Genomic DNA, 23,969 nt, shown 5'->3' on the forward strand with positions numbered 1-23,969 from the left:
CATGAGAAGCGTTGTCGAATACCATAATACATAAGCATTATGTTTATTGTACAATACCAATACGTTTTTTACTTGTGAAACGATACTTTAAAAAAGAGAGAGAAAGATCAAAGTGAGTGAGCAACTTGCGTTCAAAATATTGGCACGACTACGATCGATAATGCATACCAGTTAGGAAACGCAGTCCCCGATGTTTCAGAAAACAGAGAAACAATTCCTATAACCTAAAGAAACAGGCATTTGCTTCTTCTTGGCAAATGCAAACCTTAAAATTGCCCTTGGCGAATTAGAAATAGAAATCGAAGAATTGCTCCACTTCAAATAGCTCCATTGAAAGTTCACAAATCCATGACTGATTTAGGCTTGAATAAGTTCTTTAGCATATTACGGCACCCGTTAATGCTTGACCGAGTAGCCTTAATGCGGCTCTACTACAAAAATGTACCCGGCTCTTGGCTATAGCCTGGAGGTGAAAGCTACTTTTCTAAGTACTCACATCCCATCTTGAAGTCTTTAAACACAGCAACATAACGAATTTTTCTTAAAAACTTCGCAGCACAGCAAAAACATTCTCGGAAATTTCTGGAAGCGTGCTCCTCTCCCTAATCATTCTACTAATTTATTGATCAATAACAGAAGCAGTAAAGCCTTTCCATAATTTGAAACAATTTTTTAAAACTAATATTGACTTACCGGCACATAAGATACTACATAATGATTGGATTTTTCAATTGGTGTTGGTTGACTGGCAACCCAGTGATCTGTAACAAGAACAAAAAACAAAACAAAAAACAAAATTACTGCTGATTAGTCCATAGAAATAGTAGTTCTTTCTTATCAGAAACTAATTATAATTATTTAGATAATTTATTACCTATTACTTGGCATTATTCGAAATTTGCTCTTAGAATCTTTTTTCCTTTCTGTCTTATTACAGATGGCTGGAAAAGAGCAAAAGCCAAACTTCGGATGTCAGCTAAACTTCAAGAAATAATTCAGGACAAAGCTCCACCAGAAAAAAACATATTTATTTCGAGTTATATCCTATATAAAATCATTCCATATTGAAGAGTTGTCCGTGATAGATCAGTAGTTACATCACTCAAGCATGTAGAAAGGTGTGGGCTCGATTCCTGTCGCCAGATGCAAGAACTGTACTTCCGTCGGAATTGTACAAACCTTTAATAAGGTATTTTCATATGATGGCTGAATTAATGACTTCTTGGTTTGGTGCTTACCGGAAAACAACTCAACCCACACTGAAGAGACAGAATGGCATTACAGTAATATTAGATAATATTATTCTAATATTATAATACCATAATATTGGAATAAAATTATAATAATTATATTATTGTAATATATATTACTATATTTACAGCTATATTTATTACTTAACTTGAAAATAAAATGTAAAGGTAACAACATCTTTTTTGAGTTATATATTTGAATTGAAAGAGCTTGTAAATGCACACTTGCTTAACTTATGATTTTATGTATAATTATTTCAATTTTATAATTGTAGCTTTTAAATAGAATTGTACTAAACCACAATTTTTGGCTGTATTGCTATTGCGTCTGAATAAAAAAAAATATAATAATAATAATAATATTTGATAGCTACAAGATGATAGGAATGTTTTATTAGATTGTCCTTTTTTTTTTCTTTTTTTTTTTTTGGTCGGTGCATCAAAAGCCTGTGGCTTGTGGCTTCCTTGCACTATTTGGCTAATACTAATACGAATACGAATACCTGTCGAACAACCCCCTGACCAAAACCGAGAACGCACCCCAAAAAATCAACAAATATTCAGCATTATTCTGTCCAAGTCCCAAAATACTGAAGCCATGGCCTTCTCAGAGGACTTCTAGGTTCGCATGACGTCATTCTTGCCTACCGCGTTTACTTAGATGCGTAGCGGTGGACCTATGTTTCATCGCTGATCACACCCTAGTCAGAAAAGTCCTCCGTAACAACATAGCGATTTCGCCACTTGACACTTGTATGGAATGATCTCGAGTTATAGAACCAAGAGCAGTAGTGAACAACAGATCAGATAGGACACCTCCCTCAGTACTCCCCGCGTTATAACTCACTCCTGCTGGTAGGATTTATGTCTGATGATGAGTTGTACTCGTGTAAGGATGCGGTTGATGGTTTTAACAGGCTTCCTGTAATACCAAAGTATTTTTCCAGAATGTAGATAAGAGCGGGAATTGAGAGCGTATCATAAACAGATGATATATCAAAGAAGGTGACCTACAGTTGAGATTTACTGTTGAGAGCTGTTTGAATTTTAAATAGGATGTCCAGTAGGTAAGTAGATCTTTTGGGGATCACAGTATGAAGATGTTGAGTTCTGTGAGAGAAACATTGGTCGATGAGTGCTGATAAGATAGTTTTCTCAAACACTTATAATAGAGAGCAGTCTACTGAGATAGGTCTGAAGTAATTAGGCTCTTTAGGGTTTCTTCTTTTGGGTATGGGTTGTACCCTGTAGTGATTCCACATTGTCGGAATTGTTCCGGAATTTATCTGATTAAAGATCGTTCGAAGGGGAGCTCCACAATGAAGGCACTGCACACTTTGACAGTGACTAGAGGAAAGCCGTCAGGAACAATCGTATATTTATCGGGAAGGCTGTTGATGGCATTTATAAGGTGTTGCTTTGTTAGAAATAATAGTTGAAAGGGGCTGTTTGGAGTGTATGAATAAATCGCTTACTTAGATTTGGGGTTCTTGGGTCGACATGATGGCACCTCGTTGAAAGTCCAAAATTTCTGCATTCTGAAATACCTTTTCTTCCATATGGAAATACTTTTTGCATTTGGATGTAATACATTTGGAGTGGTTAGCATTAGCATTAGCATTAGCATTAGTACAGGCATATCATGCAAGAAAGCAAGCTTATGGAGCATCAGCCAAAAAAAAAAAACCAAAAAAAAAAAAAAAACCACTCCCATTTCACCCCTCCGTTCGTTCGAAATACCTGTCCAGCTGAGCCTTAAATTTATTTAGGCTATCAACTTCCACAACAAGGGATGGAAGTCTGTTCAACCAACCAACTAGCCGTTGGCTAAAGGCAAATTTCCGCACATCTATCCTACATCTGTCTTTCCTCAATTTGAATTTATGCCCTCTCAGGTGATTATTCTGAGCAAGAGGAAGAATCCCATCAGCATTCAGCATGCTCAAACCATTCAAAGCTTTATACACCTCTATCAGATCACCTCGCCGGTGCCTAGTCTGCAGACACCGTAATTTGCAACACTTAAGCCTTTCCTCGTAAGAGTAACCCTTTGTTCCATTCACTAATCTTGTTTCCCTTCTCTGTACTCGTTCCAGCAGCTCTACATCCTTCTTGAAATGAGGCCTTCAGACACCTGTACACAGTATTCAAGGTGTGGCCTGACCATTGCCTTATACAAGAGAATAATCACCTCCTTATCCCTGCTAGAAAAATTTCAGTATATCATTGACAAAACACCATGAGCTCCTCTTGCTGCCCTTCTGCACTGCTCAGAAAACTTCATATATGCCTGCACAATTACCCCGATATCCTTTTCATTCTCTACCACTGTCAGTGTAGTACCACAGTGTTGATACGTTGCTCTGGGGTTGCTGTTTCCCATATGTAGTACTTTACATTTGTCAATGTTAAATTTCATTTGCCACCTCTCAGCCCATCTGCTCAACCTTTCCAGATTCCGTTGTAGCAGCATACTGTCAGTAGTGTCCTTAACAACCCTGCCAATCTTTGTATCGTCTGCAAACTTGGACATTAAGCTTGATATACCATCATCAATATCATTTATAAATACAGAAAACAACAATGGACCCAACACTGAACCCTAAAGGACTCCACTAATAACATTAGTCCACGATGAACAGTGTCCATTGATTACCACTCTCTATCTTCTCCCCCTCAACAATCCCTTTATCCATAGCAGAAATTTGCCTCCAATGCCACACTGCTCCAATTTGTGCAGCAGTCTTCCATGTGCAACAGTATCAAAAGCCTTTCTAAGATCCAAATATACAAATGTATAATATCAAAGTTATTCCCTGCATCCAGTTCTTTTGTGACAACATCATAGTATCCAATCAAATTGGTCAGGCAAGACTTTCCCTTAACAAAACCATGTTGTGTCCGAGCTATAACTGAAGTCTTGTCTAGATGATCCTGCAGTGTTTCTTTAACCAGTGCCTCCATTAATTTTTCTGGAACAGAAGTTAAACTCACTGGTCTATAATTACTTGTGTCAGCCTTTGATCCTCCTTTATGAATTGGGGTCACATCTGCACACCTCCAGTGAGTCCAAAGGGTTTGCTTACTTCCTTTGCTGCCTCCTTTAATATAACTGGATAGATCCCATCCACCCCAGGTGCCTTTTTTATGTTTATCTTCAACAATTTCTCCTCCACTTTCCTCTCAGTTATTACAAAATCATCTAGCTCACTGCCAGAGTTTACTTCACCTCTGGCATTCCCCTTCCTGAATAACTCCTCATGTGTGAATGTAGATGCAAAATACTCGTTTAGTTTGTTAGCCACCTGAGCAGGATCATCAACAGTTGAACCATCAATATCCAGTGGACCAATCTAATTCATCCCCCTCCTTGTAAAGTTTACATAAGTAAACAACTCTTTTCTGTTTTTCTTTGCATCCTTTGCCAAGGATTTCTCATAATCTGCTTTTGCCTGCCTAATCTCCTTTGTGACTTGGTTACAAATCAGCTTATATCTATCATAGGCTTCCATGTAACCCATTGATTTATATGTATCCCATGCATTTTTCTTCTCTGCCATATGTCTCATTAGTTCATCTGACATCCATTTAGGCCTAAATCTTGAACAATATTTCTTAGTTGGATGTAAAGCGTAGTAGCTTACAAGACAAATTCTTTGAATGCTTCCCATTTTGAATTTGCTGTTGGTAACATCATCAGTTGGTCCCACTGTATAGAATTTAAATACTGTCTCAGACCACTGTAGTCGCCTTTACGAAAGAAAAAACCTTTCCCTTTACCCCTGATAGTAGTTACCTCTTTGAGTAAATCCCACTTCAGCACACTGTGATCACTGCCACCTAGTGGTTCCTTTTTCTGCAGATTCTTAATGCATGAAGAATCACTACTGATAATCAATTCAAGAGTATTTCTCCCTCTAGTTGCCTCCCGAACATGCTGATGTAGAAAACAATCATCCAATAAATCCACAAAAGCCTTGCTAGTGTGTGAGTGACCAGCCCCCAAATTCCAGTCAATATCTGGGAAATTAACATCCCCCATTATAAGACTCTCTGATTTACTGGCCCATTCTATTTCCCTGTACAGTTTCTTATTATACTCATCAGAGTCATTAGACCTATAGCACACTCCTACTCTCAATTTTGATCTCCCAATGCTTATATCACACCAAATTGACTCCACACTGCACTAATGACACGACACTGCAGCGATGTCGACTGCTTCACTTCTTTGGATTTTATGATACTTTTATGATGCTGAGTTAAGATACTTTTTCCATTTTTCTGAAAGCTTTTTTTTACCTCTTGAATGCTTCTCTGACTTCAGGATTGAACCATGTGTTAGATCTTCCAGAGAATTTTATTTGCTTGGAAGCTCCTTGGGTCTCAATTTCAACTAGCTGGTTTTCCAAGTTAAATCTGGAATGTCTGTTGATTCATGCTGTAGATCCTTTCAGTTCATTTGTGTGAGATGTGCAAGAATGATTTCTGAGTTTAAGTACTTGATGAAATATAATGTTTTGGTCATCACTTCTTCATTTTCGAGTCGTTAGTAATGTTGAACTCAAACGTGATGGGAGAGTGATCAGAAGGGAAGCTGTGGTGTTCGGTGATCAGACTAAGGTGTGGGAGATTATAGAATAATATATCCAGCATCTGGTTTCCTCTGGTAGGAGGTGTAATCTGCTGAACTAAGCCACATACCCCAATGACGGCTATGAGATCTTCAGTGGCCTCATCATGTCTAGGCGTAGGCATGTTAAAATCATCTATAATGAAAGTCGAGATACCGAGGGTTAGGTTGGCTGCTATCCATGCTAGCAGTTCCCTTCGCGAATCTTCTGTATGGCCGGGAGGTAGATATACAAGATAAATTTGGAGTTTTATGGTATCCTTTCTGAATGTGGCAGATAGGACTTCAAAGTTATCTGATTTGATCACCTGGAATCTGGATTGTTTATAATTCGATGAGTAGAGTAACGCAACACCGCCGCGTCTACTAATCCTGGAATTATAGATGTTGAGGTAAGCGAGAGGCTAACCTATTATATCCAGTTGCCGTCCGTGTGATAACCAGGTTTCGGACAAGCATAATGCAATGGCGCTTCTACGCTATAAAACCAACAATAGCAGATCAAGAAAAGCATTCCTTCCATTCTGTAATGTTCCAAAGGGTCAGAGGAAAGCTTCATCTCTTCAGAATTTCTCACCAAATACCAGCATCTTGTGCTCACTCTTAGAAAACGAAGGTATTCACGAATGGTTGTTTCTACGCTACCGGAACTGATGTCCTCTTGTGAAATTTTACGCGCAGATTTGCGACAGATGTCCAGAATAATAAGCTGCTGTCAACTTTGTTAATGTTCACATGATTACGGCTGTATAGCATGGGGAAACCTGTTCGTTGTCTAAGAGATGTCTCTGAACGCAGTATACCACTCATACACTTCTATTTTCGATAGTGCATCATTCCGATTTGCACTGCAGTCATTAGTGAACATCAGTCGGTTTTGTACTTCCTTTCGCAAAAAATTTGATTACACATCTTACTCTTCTTGCTCTTATATGGATCTTGTCTTGCTGTATGACTACATGTGCGAAAATATACAGTTTATATATTTCTGTAAAAGCCCGAAATTCGGACTTTTACCAAAGAGAATTGATGATCGAAATCTTTCCTTTGTCTGACTGAAACAAGAGTACATTAATATCAACATATTTCACTTTATTTAGGCCTTTTACCGCTCTAATACAGTTAATCCTAGTATTTAACATTTTGCGTTGGTAAATTCCTGTTTGACAATCGCATTTGCTTATTCTTTTCCATTATGACTGAAATAGTGTATAGTATATGTGTCCGATGAATGGCGGTACCTGGAACGTCAGTTCAACTCTGTCGATTTTCTCTGTGGTGATACACACTCTGATGAATTAGGCCAATGTGTTAGCCGTTCCGAATATAGTGAATGTTTCCCAGACAACTTTGCGAATATCTAAGATTTTAAATAGCAGATCTATTCTCCCTATGACATGTTTAAAAATCAAAAAAAAAAAAAAAAAAAATTGAAGCAGGAATAGGGAGGATATCTTCTCGATCCCTGAAAGACCTTTGGCAACAATGTGTTAAGGAAAGCAATAATAATTTCCTGTGGCAATTCCAACTGTGATTACATATTCGCTATATTCCGAATATATCGAATATGTTACTCAGGTAACCTTGTGCAGTGATTTTGATTTGATTTGGTAGTTGTTGCCGCCTCGGCTTCTGTGGCCATATTGCACCTCCCAAGGTTTTTGCAGTACTTTGATCCAAGCCCGAGGCGGGAATCGAACCCGCGACCTTTGGGTTGCCGGGCAGGTACTTTACCCACTCGGCTAGCCCGGTCGGCACCTTGTGCAGGGATAGCAGATATGTTTCTCTATGCTTTTGCTTAAAAATCGGAAATGTGAACAGTGAAAATTTTTAAAAATATTTTAGGCTTGACATTTCGGACTTTTAAAAATTCTCTTTGTTAACAGTTCAAAATTTGTATTTTAAAAAAGCGAGTTGGAAAGTCCTACGAGTAGTATTTACCGGATTTCAGTTGTTTACAGCAACGTATCGAAAGAGTTATAAAAATTATGAGTAAGAGGAACAGTCAATAAGCATAAGTGTTCATAAATGACGTAATTTATTAGATCTCGACAAAGTACAATTATAAACCATCAGTATAGTTCTCCTGTTTGTCAATAACACTTGACAAATCGTTGGGGAAGACGGTTAATGCCGTCAAGCATTCCTGTCTTGTCAGTGTTCGTGCAGAATTCTCAGCAGATAAGCTGAGTTTGCAGGATGGAACATCTCTTTCCCCTCAAGAGCTCCTTCAGGAACAAACCAAGAACTGGGTGACGGAGATCGGGACTGATGGCAGGGGGGATTAAAATCTCTTATATGTATTCTTTCAACAGCTCACTCATCATACTGGTGTTGTGGCAAGATTCATTGTGATGCGGAATTAATGCACCTGGCTGCATCTAATCGCAATGCAGATCTCAAAATTTTCCTTTTAAATGAAACAATATTCTCTTTTCGTTGCATAACCTTGTGGAAGCCAGTGAATGCAAAGAACACTTGAGAAAATATAAGCAGCAATATCTATTTGTTTCATTTTGCTTGACCATCGATCCCTCCCATTCAAAGGGGATCAGAACGCCGTGACCTTATTCATTAACTGCAGTGAATCATTGTAGAAAAGGAAACGCCTATTTTCCACCGGGATAGCAACAAACATGCGATTCGTCATCAACGATCCTTTTCAGCTTTAGGCAAAATATGGGACACCCACGAGATGCATTTTTTTTTTTTTTTTTAATTTCCCAAATGTTCCTTCAAAATGTATCAAGTGCGCCATGGCCAATGCCAGCAATACAAGCAATCTCATCAAAAGTCAATATTTTATCTTCTTCCAACAGTTCTTGGATTTATTCAATAGTTCTGTCAGTTGGCGCTTGTCGAGGCCTTCCAGATCGAGGTTTGTCTTCATCACGGGATTCACCCATCGGAAAACAATGTCTCCAGATAGGGATATCAGTTCTTTCAAGAGTATGTAAGTGAACCTCTTGTAAGAATTGTGGATTTCATATGCAGTTTGCCTCTAGGTGCTGTTTCAGTTTTCACAAATAAATTAATTATTATCCTTTACTCTAAGCAGATATATAATATCCCATCACGGCAAATCATCTGAGAGAAAAATTAAACTATAGAAAGTTTAGAAGTTCAATTAAAATCAATATAATCTTGTTATTATTAACGCATTAAAAATAAATAAAATAAAATATGTTCTCAGCAACTCCTTGGTCACTTCTATTTGCATAGTTTCACATTTGTTGCTCATACCTATCAATGAGGTTGCCAGGGTATGTTTCCTAACTCTAATGTACAACAAAGAAATGTTATATAAACACAATTACTCTACTTAAACTTTAGGAAATATCGAGGACTGCGAATAATTTACTAACTCCCGCAGGCATCTGTTTAGAATTGTTAAAAATTTCTATTCCTATTAAAAGACAAACATTACCTTATTACATACAAGATCAGAAACTTCTAGCGGGATGATCTCACCATCAACATGCCATAGAAAAGACTGCAAATAATTTCAGACAACCTCGTCATATGACGATTCATGCGATAATGTAAATCTAGATGGAGTCGTAAAAAACTTCTTCAGCATCGCCATCCCAGCAACAAAAACTACTGAAAACAACACAAACTCAAGCAAAAAAAAATCTAGAAAACCGGGCATATGATTAAAACCAACATCACTTAGCATCCCTTGTAAACATCAACTGTGAGATGTTTAGAAGGGATGCTAAACATTTCACGGTCCGATGAGATAAAAAAAAAAAAAGAAAACTCAATATAGTCTACTCGCAGCCAAAAAGGGTTAGAAACCCTTTTTTTGGCTACGACCCAAATTCCGGCAGTTGATAATCCATTCTCTCAATTACGAGAAAATCAAAAACATTATGATTTACCTTATCATTTATCATTTGTGATTAATGATAGAATCAATTGTACTCAATTCAAGCAGGGTTCTGTGAGCTGCATTTTAATTATCCTTCCAGAATACACAGATATATTGAAACTTAATGCACGCTTTTGTAAGCTGAAAATCCGGATTTTATTTTTTACATTTAAGAAATTTATAGATGGAAAAGCGTGTTCATTCAGAATAAGCGACTTGAAGTATAAGGAAAAGTTCGGAGAGTCACTAGAACCCTTGACGAGTGACGTTTTGGTTACAACCCATGAGTTAAAAACCGACATCGGCTCCCTCAAAAAGGAAAAGCCTCCAGACTAGTAAAATATATTGCGGAACACTAACACGGATGAATAATAGTCAAAATTAAGGATAAAGAGAATACGAAACCATTAGAAAGGGAAGAGATTTGTACGCAAAACATAGACATTAAAAAAATATATTATAAATTTTGTCATGTGAACAAACAATATTTCATATCTAGAAATATGTAGGGTAGGTTTTAAAAAATCTAATAGGATTTATCAAACTATTTATCGTTCCTCTCTGCCCATATAAAAGCTCATTATACAGAGTTAATTATACCCACTTGAGTTCGGATGTCCATGTTGGAATTTTCGGTCTTATAAATACAATTTATTTTATTTATATCTTATTTTTTTATACTAATCTTTTAAAATCATATCTCCACAGGTATAACATGAAACTGTTAGAAATCAGAAGAAATAACTGGGTTTAAAATTCACTGGTACAAGATAATTAACAATTCTTGCAATAACTAAGAATTAATTTCTAATATTTTTCTACGTGTCGCTAATAAAACAACCTGGCGTATATATCTATTTTATATTAACTTTCATACCGACCACTGTAAATATTCTTCCTTTAAACTTTTTGTACATTATCTCGACGAATTCATTCAGATATTCGTATATATACAACTTTTAATGATTTGATTAAGAAAATAGAAGTCCTCATTTTCAGGTCTTTCACTGGAGAAGACTAAATCGTTTTCAACCTGTAGTCGACCATCATCATCCTTGAATCAGCAAATTCCTACTGGAATTTGTTGAACAACCCAAGAAATAATAAACAATCACAAGCTGAAGTACTACAGGATTTGATAGAATTTTTTAACAAAATCCATAGCAATGCAAATTTACACATTGCTTTTTTTTTTTTTTTTTTTTTAAATAATACTAAGAGTAATCACAAAGGTGATTTTCGACTTTTATGGCCACCGAAAGAAGCAATTTGAGAACGTCATATCTCGTAATATGATTAGGACACGTAGACATGAAAGGCTCCTAGACAGTCAAAAGAATTCTCTCGAAGAATACACTCACAGGCTCTGGGCCAGAAGGAGGGGTATGTGTGTGTGTAGAATACATTGAAGATTGAAATATATGTTTTTCTTATGATTAAATAATTTTTATTACTTCCACAATCAGGGCCCTATAAAACAAACGAGAAAATGGCGTTCCTTCTACAAAATGTGAAAACATTTGTGTTAATTTTGCTACTCATGGTCTGGGGGCAGTATGCGGCCACTTTCAGGATAAATAAAGTTTCTCTTTATACTCCAGGATGACAACATAGGATCAGAGGAGTTTACAAGACAGAAAATACAAGAATATCACCGTATTTAGCAGTCACATGAGCTTGAGTCAACTCAGGCGAGTGTACTACTGTACCCTCGTGTTTGACCACTCGGCTAAGCGGTCGTTGTGTTGCATATCTGATCAACCAAGGTACCTCCTAGTTCTTCTTTAAGCAACATTTGGGAAATATAGTATATTCATCCTAACAAAAACAGCGTTGTTGTTGTTGTTGTTGTTGTAGGGTTTTAAGCGCATCACGACTAAGGCTATATTGCGCCATATATAGGCTGTATATTACGCGTTCTGCGGTCGATTTTCTGTTTTGCTGGATGAAAAACTCAAATTTCCGGGAGAAAAACCATGCTACCATTGTCTGATGACCGACTAACTCATCACGTTGTGAAAAAGCCCAAAAAAAATCTTCACATCATCGACGAGATTCGAATTCGGTCTTTTACATCCGGTGTAGGAAGTACAACGATTCTACCAACTATGCTAACGACAGTGTATCAAAGGACACCGTAGACGAGTGGTCAGGCGCCAAGGTACATTGTACACGTACTTTGAGTGACCGGTGTTCAAGCCCGTGACTGCTAAATAGAATGCTGTTTCTTGTATTCTCTCTGTCTTGTGAACTTCCTCTGCTCGGACTTTCATTGGTTTCAGTGCTGTTGTGTGGTTTTTAGTCTCCTGGATTTTATCTATAAATAAGTGTTTTTAGGCCCCCCCCTATAAGTTTGGGTGTCCCAGTTTGCTGAAGTTTGTGTGTCCCAGTTTGCTGACGGACGAAAGAAGGGTATCCACAGTGGGATACCCTTCTTTCGTCCGTCAACGAAGGATTAGCGCTATGCTTTTCAAAAAAGGTTTTCGTATTTTTTGCGATATTTTTGCCTTTTATTAACATTGAAAAATGGACGCCAGTTATCATTGTTTCCTTCGTTGACGGTCTATTTTTTGCTGCTGTGCCCTTTGACCCCCTGTATAGGGGTGTCCAGGGTCTTGGACACTATTCTGGAACTTCTAGGTAGCTGTTGGAGGCTTGGGGACTTTGTTGATGTACTTTATTGTAGCCTATTGCCAGCCGTATAGAAGAAATGAAATGATTAAGCTTTTGCCTACAATATTAGTTTTAATATGTACTTAGTAGCCATGTCTTCTTCCCCAAAGTTACAGCCAATCGGTCGCTTTGGCGGGAAAATTTTGGCGGACTCGTAAAAATTGAAGGCTGCCATCTTCAAAAACATGACTGCTTACACTGAAGACCGCCATTTCGTGAAACGCTCATAGAATTACATTGGTTATTGCTTTTTGTGGTGGCAGACATTTCATTTTGTGGGTTTACTGTGTGAACTATTTTAGTGTATCTTTGGGGCAAAGTATTGGATGCCCTGTACTTAGTGTATTGGACTTATTTATATATATGCTGATATTTCATGTTGCCATGCTGCTGTGGCCTTTGACCCCCTGTTACCTTCTTTAATAATGGCTGCCTTTCTCCATGTACATACATATAGGTGCAGAATATTGGTAAAACTTTCAATTGTGTCAATATTGTGTTTAGGTGTTCCTATTATTTGCCACTTGGTATATAGTCTCCTCTTGCCCTAGGGACCCCCTCCATGAAGTTTAGTGGGGTTTGGTGCTTTAGGGACTGAATTACAGCTATTTCTTCTTGTGGAACTCAAACTGCCCTTCCATTTCCTTTGTGGGCTGGATTGGGCTGAAAATCTTCTGGCTTTAAACCCCCATATCTCCGTCCAAATTATACGGATTAAGCCCAGTCTTTGTGAGAATACTTAAAATTAAATTACTTAATTTCTGGAATTTTTACATCGCCTCCTAGTGGTAACGTTTTGAGTTGTCCATAACGCCTGTTCTATTGGGCGAATCTGACTGAATTTGGTGTGAGGACTGTTCTCTTCCATATCTTTCAGTGTACCAGCTTTGGTTATTATAGTGTCGTTCGTCATTGAGTTATTAATAAAATGGACTCTTCAAGTGCACAAGAATATGACTCTACCTCTACTTTGTCCTTTCCTCCTAACATGTTTATTGGCGCTGTGGAGTTGAGAGCTGATATGAATCCCATAGTTATGGTTAGTGACATTGGTAAAGATTTCCCTGATATGTTTTCTAATGAGAGAGGTTCTACTTCTTCTACTCCCTCTCACCGTACTGTGAAGGCTTCTATGGACACGGTTTTTGGTTTGAGGGACTGGCTGACTCGCGTCCTGGAGTCGGATCCTAATATTTCTGCAACCACTGTGATTGAAGTTACTAAGATCGTTAACGTTTTGGAACACAAGTACCTGGATGTTTGTGCCTTGAGGTCAGCTCCCTCTGTCAGTGCACCTTTGGCTTCTCTTCCATTGCCTTCCAATACCTATGCCAGTGTGGCATCTAGGGCCCCGGCCCAATCTTCTCAGCGTCCAATTCAGTCGCAACACGTAATCATCGTCCGAGCTTCTGAATCTTCGGATTTAAAAACTAGTGAGGACATAAAGAAAGAAATTACTACTCAATTCAGGGACGAATTTAGAAATATTAAAATTAAGGCGATCCGCAAGGTCCGGGCCCGTGGTATTGTGATCGAAACAGCTTCAAAAGCCGACCTTGATTCCCTGCAATCGTGTCAGAAGTTCAAAGACTTAAAATTTTCTCTTGACACTCCAAAGAAATTAAATCCTACGGTAGTTATCTACGACATTGGTAAAGACACTTCTAAAGATGATTTCATCCAGGATCTTCATGATAAGAACTTCATTGGCACGAATTGCCTTGAGGACCGTAAGAAACTAGTTACATTTCGATTTAAGATGAATGCCAAGCAGAAGGGCTGCCAGCACTGGGTGATTGAGGTCCCTGGCCCTATCAGGCGTATTTTGTTACAAAATAATAATAGAATTTATATTGGGTGGTCAGTCCACGGTATTAAGGATTTCATAATATCTTCTAGGTGTTTCAAATGCTATGGCCACTCATCTAAAAATTGTACACACCTGTGGGCACTGCGGTTGTCAGGGACATCAAATTTCTGATTGCCCCAGTAAATCTTCCCCCATAGTTTTTCCCAACTGTAAAAAAAGGAAACGCAAAGCTGACCATTCTTACAAGGACATTTCCTGTCCCGAATATCTCAGGGCCCAAGACCAGGTTTGGTTCAGGACATCTTATGAATAGTACCCATACTACAGTTGTAAATATAAGTGTAAAATTCCTTCAATTAAATAGACACCGAAGTTTATCTGTTATTAATGATGTATCTAGTTTAAGTCCTTTACATAAATTTTCTGTTTAGGCTCTCCAGGAGACATATTCCTATAAATGTGTGATTATGGGCTTGCCCCTTTCAGTCTCAGTTAGTTCAATCTATCCCTGATACTTCTGGGGTTGGAGGCAACGCGGTGACTAGGGTTTGGGCTGCTCTGGTCATCGTGGACCCCCCGATCACGGTTACTAAGATCAATAGTCTCTGCTCCAAGTTTGCTGCTTGCGCCTGTCTTGAGGGTTCCTTCGGCAGGATTTATGCCGTCTCTTTGTACATGCGATGTTCGCAGTATGCAGAGCCTATTGACGGTTCTTAAATTACCTGGAACTCTTGTTAACCAGACTTTCTGGTCTTCCGTTAATCATTATGACGGTTTCTAATGCTTCTTCTCCCCTTTGGGGAAGCCCTACTTCTAGCCCCAACGTGATCTCCTTGAGGATTTCATCGTTGTAAAAAACTTAATTCTCCATAATGTTCGGGGTCATCCCCCAACTTTTTCAGCTCGCAGGGTCAATCTTACATTGCCATCACACTTTCAAATCGTGCTTTTTCTTTCGGTATAAATAATTAGTCGGTTCGTACGTCTTGATCGAGCAGTGAACATCACCTATCACTTTTGACCTGGTCACCACTGTTAGGCCTTCTTCCTCTCGAGTTAATCATGATTTCCCTCGCTATAAAACTAAGGGTTCTGACTGGAGCATTTTCGACTCTAATCTTTTGAGTTTGGTTAATGAGGATTTCATCTCTAATCTTTCTGAATTGAATCCAAATTCCCTGGAAGAAAAGATAACTGGAATTATTACTGAGGTCTCTGACCTTAGTTTTCTTAAAAAATTTCGTCGAATCAATTCTGTTCCTTGGTGGTCTGATGGCCTTTCCTCTCTTAGAAGAGATCTTAGGACCACCAGGCGAAACCTTAATAGAGCTAAAAGGAATAACAGGCCACCAATTGAAGTAAACAGGCTTGCTGACTTGTATAAGGCAGCCCGCAACAGATATTTTAACAGTATTAGAAAGGAGAAGGCCCAGGCTTGGGCTCGTCTCGTGGAAAGAACTATTAAATCAGATCCTTGGGGTTTACCCTATAAAGTCATTGCCTCTAAACTCCATCCACATATTCCTCAGACCTCGATCCATGTTCCAAATTCCATTGAAACTTTAACTTGGTCGGCATCTGTTGATGCCATCTTGGATGAATTACTTCTCTGGGACATCTCGGTTCCTGAGAGCAATAAATAAACTCATTTTAGATTACAGCATCTTGTGTTTGAAGGCTCTTCTTCTGAGGATCTCTTCACTAATATAGAAATTGATTCTGCCATTATTACCCTTACTAATGGCAAAAGTCCAGGTCTGGACCTCATGGAGGTTTCTGGGATTAAAAGAATCTGGAAAATCAAACCTATCCTTATGAATTCTTGCCTTAGGTTTGGTGTTTTCCCTGAAAGACTTGATTCAGGTTTCGCCTGGCCGAGTGGGAGAAATGGACCTTCCCTCTCCCACTTCGAACACTGTCCAGGCTGCCTGAAATGATTTTCTGTGTTAAATTGTATGTATTTTGTAAATACTGTAATTATCTTGTTAATATCATGGTGCTTTTGTTTGATTTGCTGTTTGCTCTCAAAATTGAGAGTAACTGATTTTATTGTGTTTTTGAATCAGCAGTTGTTAATCTTAAGTGTTTATATTGTACATTACTCGTGTAGTTAGCTCATGATTATGTTGAAGAGCGTTTTTCTCTTCTTGTGTTGTCTGTTTGGCTCTGAGGAGTGGGATGGACCTCTACCTGCTCCCTCAGATCCAACCTTCTGTTGGCTGTTCCTCTCCAGACTGTTTTACTGCTGGAGTTGCTGGCTGCTTCTCTTGCTGCTTGTGTTTTGATTTAATTTTGTTTTCCTGCGGGGCTGATTATTTGTTGTATTTTTCTTTCCTGCCTGATTGCAGCTGAAATCAGTTGGGTTTTTGCTAGTACCATATAGTTCTTGGTCTAACATTTTTAGTTGTAAATAGGTTTTTGGTTGTGAGGGGTGGGATGGACCTCTCCCCGCCCTCTCAGATCCAATTGCTTTGTTGCCTGACTGGTTGGAGGCGTTGTTCTCCTCCTCTTGTTGTCTTGCTATTATTTTTCTTTCCTACTGCCAGTTGCAGTGGAAATGTATAGTTTTAGCTTTTGTTCAGCCCTGCAGATTGAGTTGTTTTTTAATCCTTATCTATGCATTATTGTTAATACTGCGTGTCCTGTTATTTGAGACAGTTTTGTTTTTCGCAGCTCGTGTAGCAGCTTTGCACTTGCTGGTTATGTACATATGTATATAGATTAGATTACTTTGTGCAGAGACATTTTCTCTGCATATTCATTAATTATTGTTTAATACTTAACTTATTATTTTGATTTTGATTTGTTATACTTAGATTTAAATTTAGAATTGCTTTTGATTCGGTTAACTAATTTATTTGTACAGTATTTATTGGTTTTGCCTTTGGCATATCTTTGCCTTGGGTGAGTTTTGTTTGTTGGATTATTGTTGCTTGTAATTAATTGTCTCTTTGTGTTTTTGCATTTCTTTTGGTTGACTATTTTTGTTAAATTCTTGGTTGACTGGTTTTTCAGCTAAGATTTTAATTACTTATTTTGTAAACATTGTATATTTTACTCTCTACTTATGCAGTGTAATTTGTTAATATGTTTCGTATCGGTGACATAAGTATTTATTATTTATCTTAATTTATTCTTTTAAGTGGCTATCTAATAGCCACTTGTACATTACCTATGTTCTTTCCTTGAGACTTTTCTTTCTCCCCTTGTCGGAGCAGGTTGGGCTTCCTTCCCGGCTAGGGGAATCTTTCTTTCAAAATTACAAGCCTTCGGGCTTCAAAATTTTACCTCTTCAAGCTCTCTCGCTTGTTAGATTTTCCAGCTAGTGTTTTCCTCTTCCCTATTTCTTCTTTTTCCTGAGAGAGTGTTTTGCTCTCTTTTCTTCTTCTAATTTCTTTTCTCCCACATTCTCCTCCCCATTCCTTATTTATTATAACCGGGATTCCAGTTGTTGGAATCCCACTTAGTGTAATTTAGATAGTTCCTGGAGCGCCTCCACGTGGCTAGGGACGGGAGTCAGGACGTAGGTAGCTTGCTCCCTACCTCCCGGCTGCTAAGACTCCAGGGCCGGCAAACAACAACCATCGCAACTCACACATATACTTACACACACACACACATACACACTTGCCGGCTATAAATAACCTACAGATGCTACAGCGGTATATAGGGTTAACCCTGGAGGCCGCAATCAATACAAGAATGCCTTGTCCCTTGTCCTTTGTCTTGTGAACTCGTACGACCATGTGGTTATATCGGAGTATAAACAGAAAATTTATTTTATTTATATCTTAATCTCTGTTGTAACCTTAACTAAACACTAAGAATAAGTTGAACGTGCAGAGATCATAATATATGACGAATCTCCATGGGGTAATATTATCTAAACGCCTTTGCTTATCTTGACTCCGTTTCATACTACTTTAAATAATCAAATGGAATGATAAACATTATTATTATTGATTTAAGGTTTCCCACTAGAGTGGTAGCGCGATCCATAGAAGCGGAGCTCTTGAAAAACATCTCAGTTGGTTTCAACTTCCAAAAATAAATTAAATTACAAGTAGAGTATCAAAAGATAAAGACAGCAACAATAAGAGGATTGCAGAATGGTTGAGATTTTGGTCAGCTCAAAAACAAAGGCATCCTCTGAATTTGAATGTTGAAAAACACTTATAGGGACGAGCCTAGTCATTTTGCCTAAAGCAGGATATGAATATAGGGTTCCTTAATTATCAGGGGCATCCAACTTTTTTTGGGCTGTGGCAAAAATAGATATAACGCTGAAGGTCTTAGACCAGGTCTTCTCGCGGACAGTTGGCAGCGGGCCGGAAGAACAGCTTCTTACCACTAATTACGCCTTTTTCAAAATACTATGTAATTTTTGTTGGTTCCCGTTTGTATTTAAAGTTAAATTTTTTTACACTTAATCGTTAAATACAAAAATCCAACACTTATTAAGTGATTGTAATAATATTGATAAACATCGAGGAAGGTAAAAAAAAAACGTAATAAGGAAGCATCACAAAAATCGAATAGTACTAAAACCGAATATTTTCAAAAGCCAGTATGAAATTATATTTTGTAACACGCCAATGTTACAAAATATAGTTTGTAGAAGGAAAAGAATAAAACTTAGAGCTGCATACATGGCCACAGTCAGCAATATGAAGAAGTGAGATGCGGGCTTGACACCTCCAGCTTAATTATAATTAAAAATATTAAATACCCAGCGTATTTCCCATCTGATACCCCGAGGAAATTGCCTCTTTGCCTTAAGGATAGATAAGCATGCAAAATTCACCCTACTGGGCAATGGTTGAATGGTAATCTATTCTGGAAACTAGAGTTTTTCTTCCTGCAAAACAGACAAACTGACCGAAGGATATATACAAATTTCAGACACAATATACTGATGCCCATGGCCTTAACTGCTTGGCGTATATTCAAGATCAATAAAAACAAACGGTGATCTATCCGGTCGGTCCTCAACACTTATTTCAAATAAGTTACAATTACCCCTTAAATTACCCGATTCGGGTCCCAGAACAGAATAACCAAGGGCAAACTACTCTGATTCAAAAGGACTTAGTTTTATTAGGAGACTCTATTGTCAGGGAAGCGGGAAATATTTTTTGTAATAAGGATAGGTGGACTAAAACCAGGGTATGTCTGCTGGGGGAAACTGTTAATGATGTCACCAACAAACTGTCAGATTTTAAGGGGGGAAAAGAGAATATTATTATTCATGTGGGGACTAATCACATTAAGCGTATACGATCTCACGATTTGTTAGACAAATACAGGACCATGCTGAAGAAATGTCGCGAGTTGGGTCACAATGTCTACACTAATGTTCAAAAAAAGTGCATCACCTAGGAATTTCACATTTCTAAGGTTACATTAATGACCAGCATCACAAATAGAAATATAAGCAAAAGATATTTATTAATAGTTAAGGCAAAGCTAAGTAATATTTGGCAGGTGCTCTCAAAATATTCCAAAATGAGCATTTGCAACCTTTATACAACAGTTTTGGTAAACATGACAATTATGGCTGAAATGTTATCAGAAGCCCTCAATTTGCTTCCGTTTATCATTTTAAACGGAAAACAAAATGAAAAATTCACCAGGTGCAAACTAATATTTAGTTGAACCGCCTCTGGCCCTGATGACAGCAGCACACAGTGGAGGCATTGACAAGATCAATTTCTAGAGATAATCAACTGATAGTTTGTGGTTCCAAACACAAATTACGAAGTTCACGAAGGGTCTTTGGTTTCTTTCTGGCAACAGCAGATTCCACACGATGCCAACAGTTCTCTATAGGATTCAGGTCCGGGCTGTTTCCTGGCCAGCTAACAGTTGTAATGGACCGTTCTTCCAACCATTTTTTCACCTGTAACAAATGTAAACATATTACTGTCGAACCTCTAATGCAGAAATGAAGCTAAAGTAACTACAGAAGTGCCTACTTACACTTTTCGGCTGATGACAAGGAGCAGTCGTCCTGAAAGATGCAGTTACTTGGCAGGTTGAAATGGTCTCTAATGGTTGGCAGCAATTTGCCTTCCAATATAGCCAGGTATCCATTGCCATTTACGGAACCTTTTATAAACTGCAGGTGATATGAAATGCACCCCATATCATTTGGCTGGTAGGTAATTTCACTGTAGACACGATACAGTCTGAATGGTATTCTTCACCACGTCTACGGCAAATCGTTTGTCTCCCATCAGAGCCATGCAGGTTGAATTTCTTCTCATCCGAGAAAATAACTGACTTCCACTGCTCGGGGGTCCATTTGACATGCTCCTTACACAAATTAATCGGGCCTTTTTCATTTTTTGTGTTGAGGATGGGCTTCTTCTTAGGACGATGGGCTACAAGTCCATTTTTGAAGAAGCGTCTTCTGACTGTTACTGCACTTGCTACCACTCCTGTATGTTCTTCTCATTCTCCTTTCAGCTCAGACGAAGAAGCTTTACGGTTTTTAAGGCATAAGCGCTTCAAAACGCGGTCCTGTTTTGGCGTAGAGACTCGTTTGCGTTCGGTTCCTTTTTTTCCTATCAGCAGAACCAGTATTCTTGAGTTTGGAAAGAAATCCACTCACTGTAGACTGAGTACAAGACACTGTATAAGCAATATGACAGGAAGAACATCCTTCCTCATGTAAAGCAACAATAACACTCTTTCTTCGTGGCGTCAACTGCACGTAACTTGCCATCCTGACACAAGCAAGGAATGACTGCAACTCTTGCAGAGCGTGCTTATACAGGGTGTCTCAAAAATATTGGTACAAACGTTTAGGGGAGGTAGGTAACATCTAAAAGAATGTGAATCGCATAGGAACCCATAACCGGAAACTCGCGGTTCAGGGAACCGGAAAGCGTTTGCCGAACAGTATCAACTCGAGCTCTACAGACTTTTGCTGGCACTATACCACTTGATCTGCATGTTGTGTTTAGAGGTCTTTGCTTTTACATCCGCAGAGGCATTTCTACGGAATTTCAGGGAATCACTGTTAACCCTCAGGCTGATCCCAAAACTGAACGAACCCCGATGCTGGAATTTGTTAGTGAACACATGGCAGAATAAATGGAATTCTACCGAAAAAGGAGCTATTACCAAAAAATTCGTTCCCGACGTAACTGCACTACTTTCATCATCCACCAGAAAATGGTTTTCACCCTCACTGTTTACCTCCTACATACTAACTGGACATGGCGCATAACTCAAAACTCTATCAATTCAGGCTTTCTAATTCAGTCTCCTGTCGATGTGGGCTACCGGAAGACTCTCCTCACGTACTTTTTCAATGCTCTATTTACGAGGATCTAAGATTGGCTCTTAAGGCAACAGTATCAAACTTGTCTGCCGGATGTCAGAAGACACTCATATCTTTCAACAATTTCCAGGCTCTTCGAACCTTCTGCAATTCTGCTTTTAATCGCAGGAAGTCTTTCAATGTTAATGCAAGCAATCAAACTGAAAACACTTCATAAATGGAAATGCAACCTGTTGCCTTATTTTTCGTCCAAAATTTTTCTGGTTTTTCAAACACGAAGATTTTAACAGATGCTGCACTTTTCTAGCTATTCATTCTTTATCAAGACTCTCCACAACTAAATCCTTCCTCTACACAGTGATACCGTCATCAACCAGTGACTCCTGATACCACTCCAGATTAGCAGAATTATATCTAGAACTTGTTTTTGCTGATCTTGTTTTTGGATGACATTACCACTTTTATTTGACAGTACACCTTTTCTCTTTGTGGACTACTTTGGGCAGCACTGCATAAAGACGTGGGCAAAGACATGGATAAAGATTTTATTTTATTTTTTTGTTTTGTTTTTTTTATTATTTTTTTATCTATTTTTATTTTTTTTGTTTTATTTTATTTTATTTATTTTTTTAGTATTATTATTATTTTTTTTAGTTTATGCTGTTATCTTCTTTATTTCTTCGTTTTCTGCTGTCCTGTGTGTGTGTGCCGCCTTGCTGGCACGGGGCTCTTCTGAATGGCTCCAAATTTGCTTTGGACATTCAGTGCGTGACTGTTGGGGTTGCCCATGGTACATGCGTAGTTGTGGTCTACCTCCCCGTGGTGTAGACGCACACTGGGCAGACTTTCCAGGTGATCGCCTGCCTGGTGACAAAACGGCCAGAAACAACAACACACACTGCACAAACATAATATTACACACATTTCTGGCCTGTTACAGTGCTCTGTAACCATCACAGTGTACAAAGACGGAGTTGAACTTTCGTTCAGGTGCCGTCCTACATAAGATACTATACACGAAAAACATGAAACATGGTTGTAAGGAGGGCCCATGGTGTTCTATCGATGATTTATCGAACAATTGCTAGTAGAGATAGGGACGTGATAATCCCATTATATAAGGCTTTTGTTAGACCACACTTGGAATACTGTGTTCAAGTATGGAGACCGCGCCTAAAGAAAGACATTATTCTTCCTGAAAGGGTCCAAAGACGGATAACTCGCCTGGTGAGATCGGCAAAAGAGCATCCATATGAGCAGAGACTTCGATTATGTGGGTTGCAGAGCTTGGAAACTAGGCACCTTAGAGGAGACTTCATTGAGGTGTTTAAGGCTCTGAGAGGCATAAGAAAAATGAATAGGGACGAAATTTTCATGATTATAAATGATTCTAGAACTAGGGGCCATAAATTCAAGTTTAGACTGGATTTCAGGAAGTTTTATTTTAGCCAGCGAGTTATAAATTACTGGAATAAGTTGCCTACATGGGTGGTAGAGGCTGACAGTTTGGGTAAATTCAAAGATAATTACCTATGGGAGGAGGGAAATGCATAGGATGTCCATTTCCTTTTCTCTTATTAATTTTTATTATTATTTTTAAATTTTCTTCTTCTTATTATTTTTTTTTATTTTCTTCTTATTATTATTATTTTTTATTTTCTTCTTCTTATTATTATTTTATTTTTAATTTTCTTCTTCTTATTATTATTATTTTATTTTATTTTTAATTTATTCTTCCATTTTTTTTTTATTTTCTTCTTATTATTATTAATTTGTTTTTATTTTATTTTTTGTTATTTTATTTTATTTATTTTTTGTTATTTTATTTATTTATTATTTTTATTTATTTATTATTATTATTATTATTTTATTTTTATTTTTTGGCTGGTGCAGCATAAGCCATAGGCTTTCTTGCACCATGTGGCCATTACTAATACTGTACTAATACTAAATAAAGCCCTTGTGGGTAAAACAGTTGGTTGAATCGCCGTTCCCTGCAACGGGCGAAAAAGACTTGCATTCGAATCCCGTTAATAATGCAAGGAATTTTTATAGGATTTTTTCGTAATGGCTGAGTTAGTCGGTCTCAAGCGAGGGAAGCATGATTTTTCCTCCCTGAAACTCGGGTTTTTTTTCCAGCAAACAGAAAATCGACCAGAGAACACACGAAATTTACAGACATATTATACGCACGGAGCAATATGGTCTAAGTTGCTGATGCGCCTAAAACCCAAAACCGCGGCTTAAATAAATCATATCTATTAGTTTAATGGTGACCTGCGTCTATCCTGAGCTATTCTCAGCCTTTGGAATCTGATGCACCAAAATATATTAATAGAACTACTGTACTACGTGTACTGTATATCTGTAACTTTTATTTGAAAGCTTACAAATCATGCAGTGAAATCATATCATCCAAGTTTGTTTTTTGAAGACTGCTC

The 23,969-nt window shown here is 38.1% G+C and overlaps 1 protein-coding gene across 1 annotated transcript in view; it reads right to left on the bottom strand.

The window, feature by feature from the left end:
• Positions 1-23,969, bottom strand: part of LOC150090725 (putative glutamate receptor) — a 155,604-nt gene that overhangs the window by 45,531 nt on the left and 86,104 nt on the right. Inside the window, exon 2 of the mRNA XM_090370274.1 lies at positions 694-761. The gene's annotated coding sequence lies outside the window, so the exon portion shown is untranslated. The remainder of the gene's footprint in view (positions 1-693; positions 762-23,969) is intronic.

The sequence above is a fragment of the Mastigoproctus giganteus genome, chromosome 1, assembly GCF_048544385.1.
Source record: "Mastigoproctus giganteus isolate SK-2022 chromosome 1, ASM4854438v1, whole genome shotgun sequence".
In the NCBI taxonomy this organism is placed as follows: Eukaryota; Metazoa; Arthropoda; class Arachnida; order Uropygi; family Thelyphonidae; genus Mastigoproctus; species Mastigoproctus giganteus.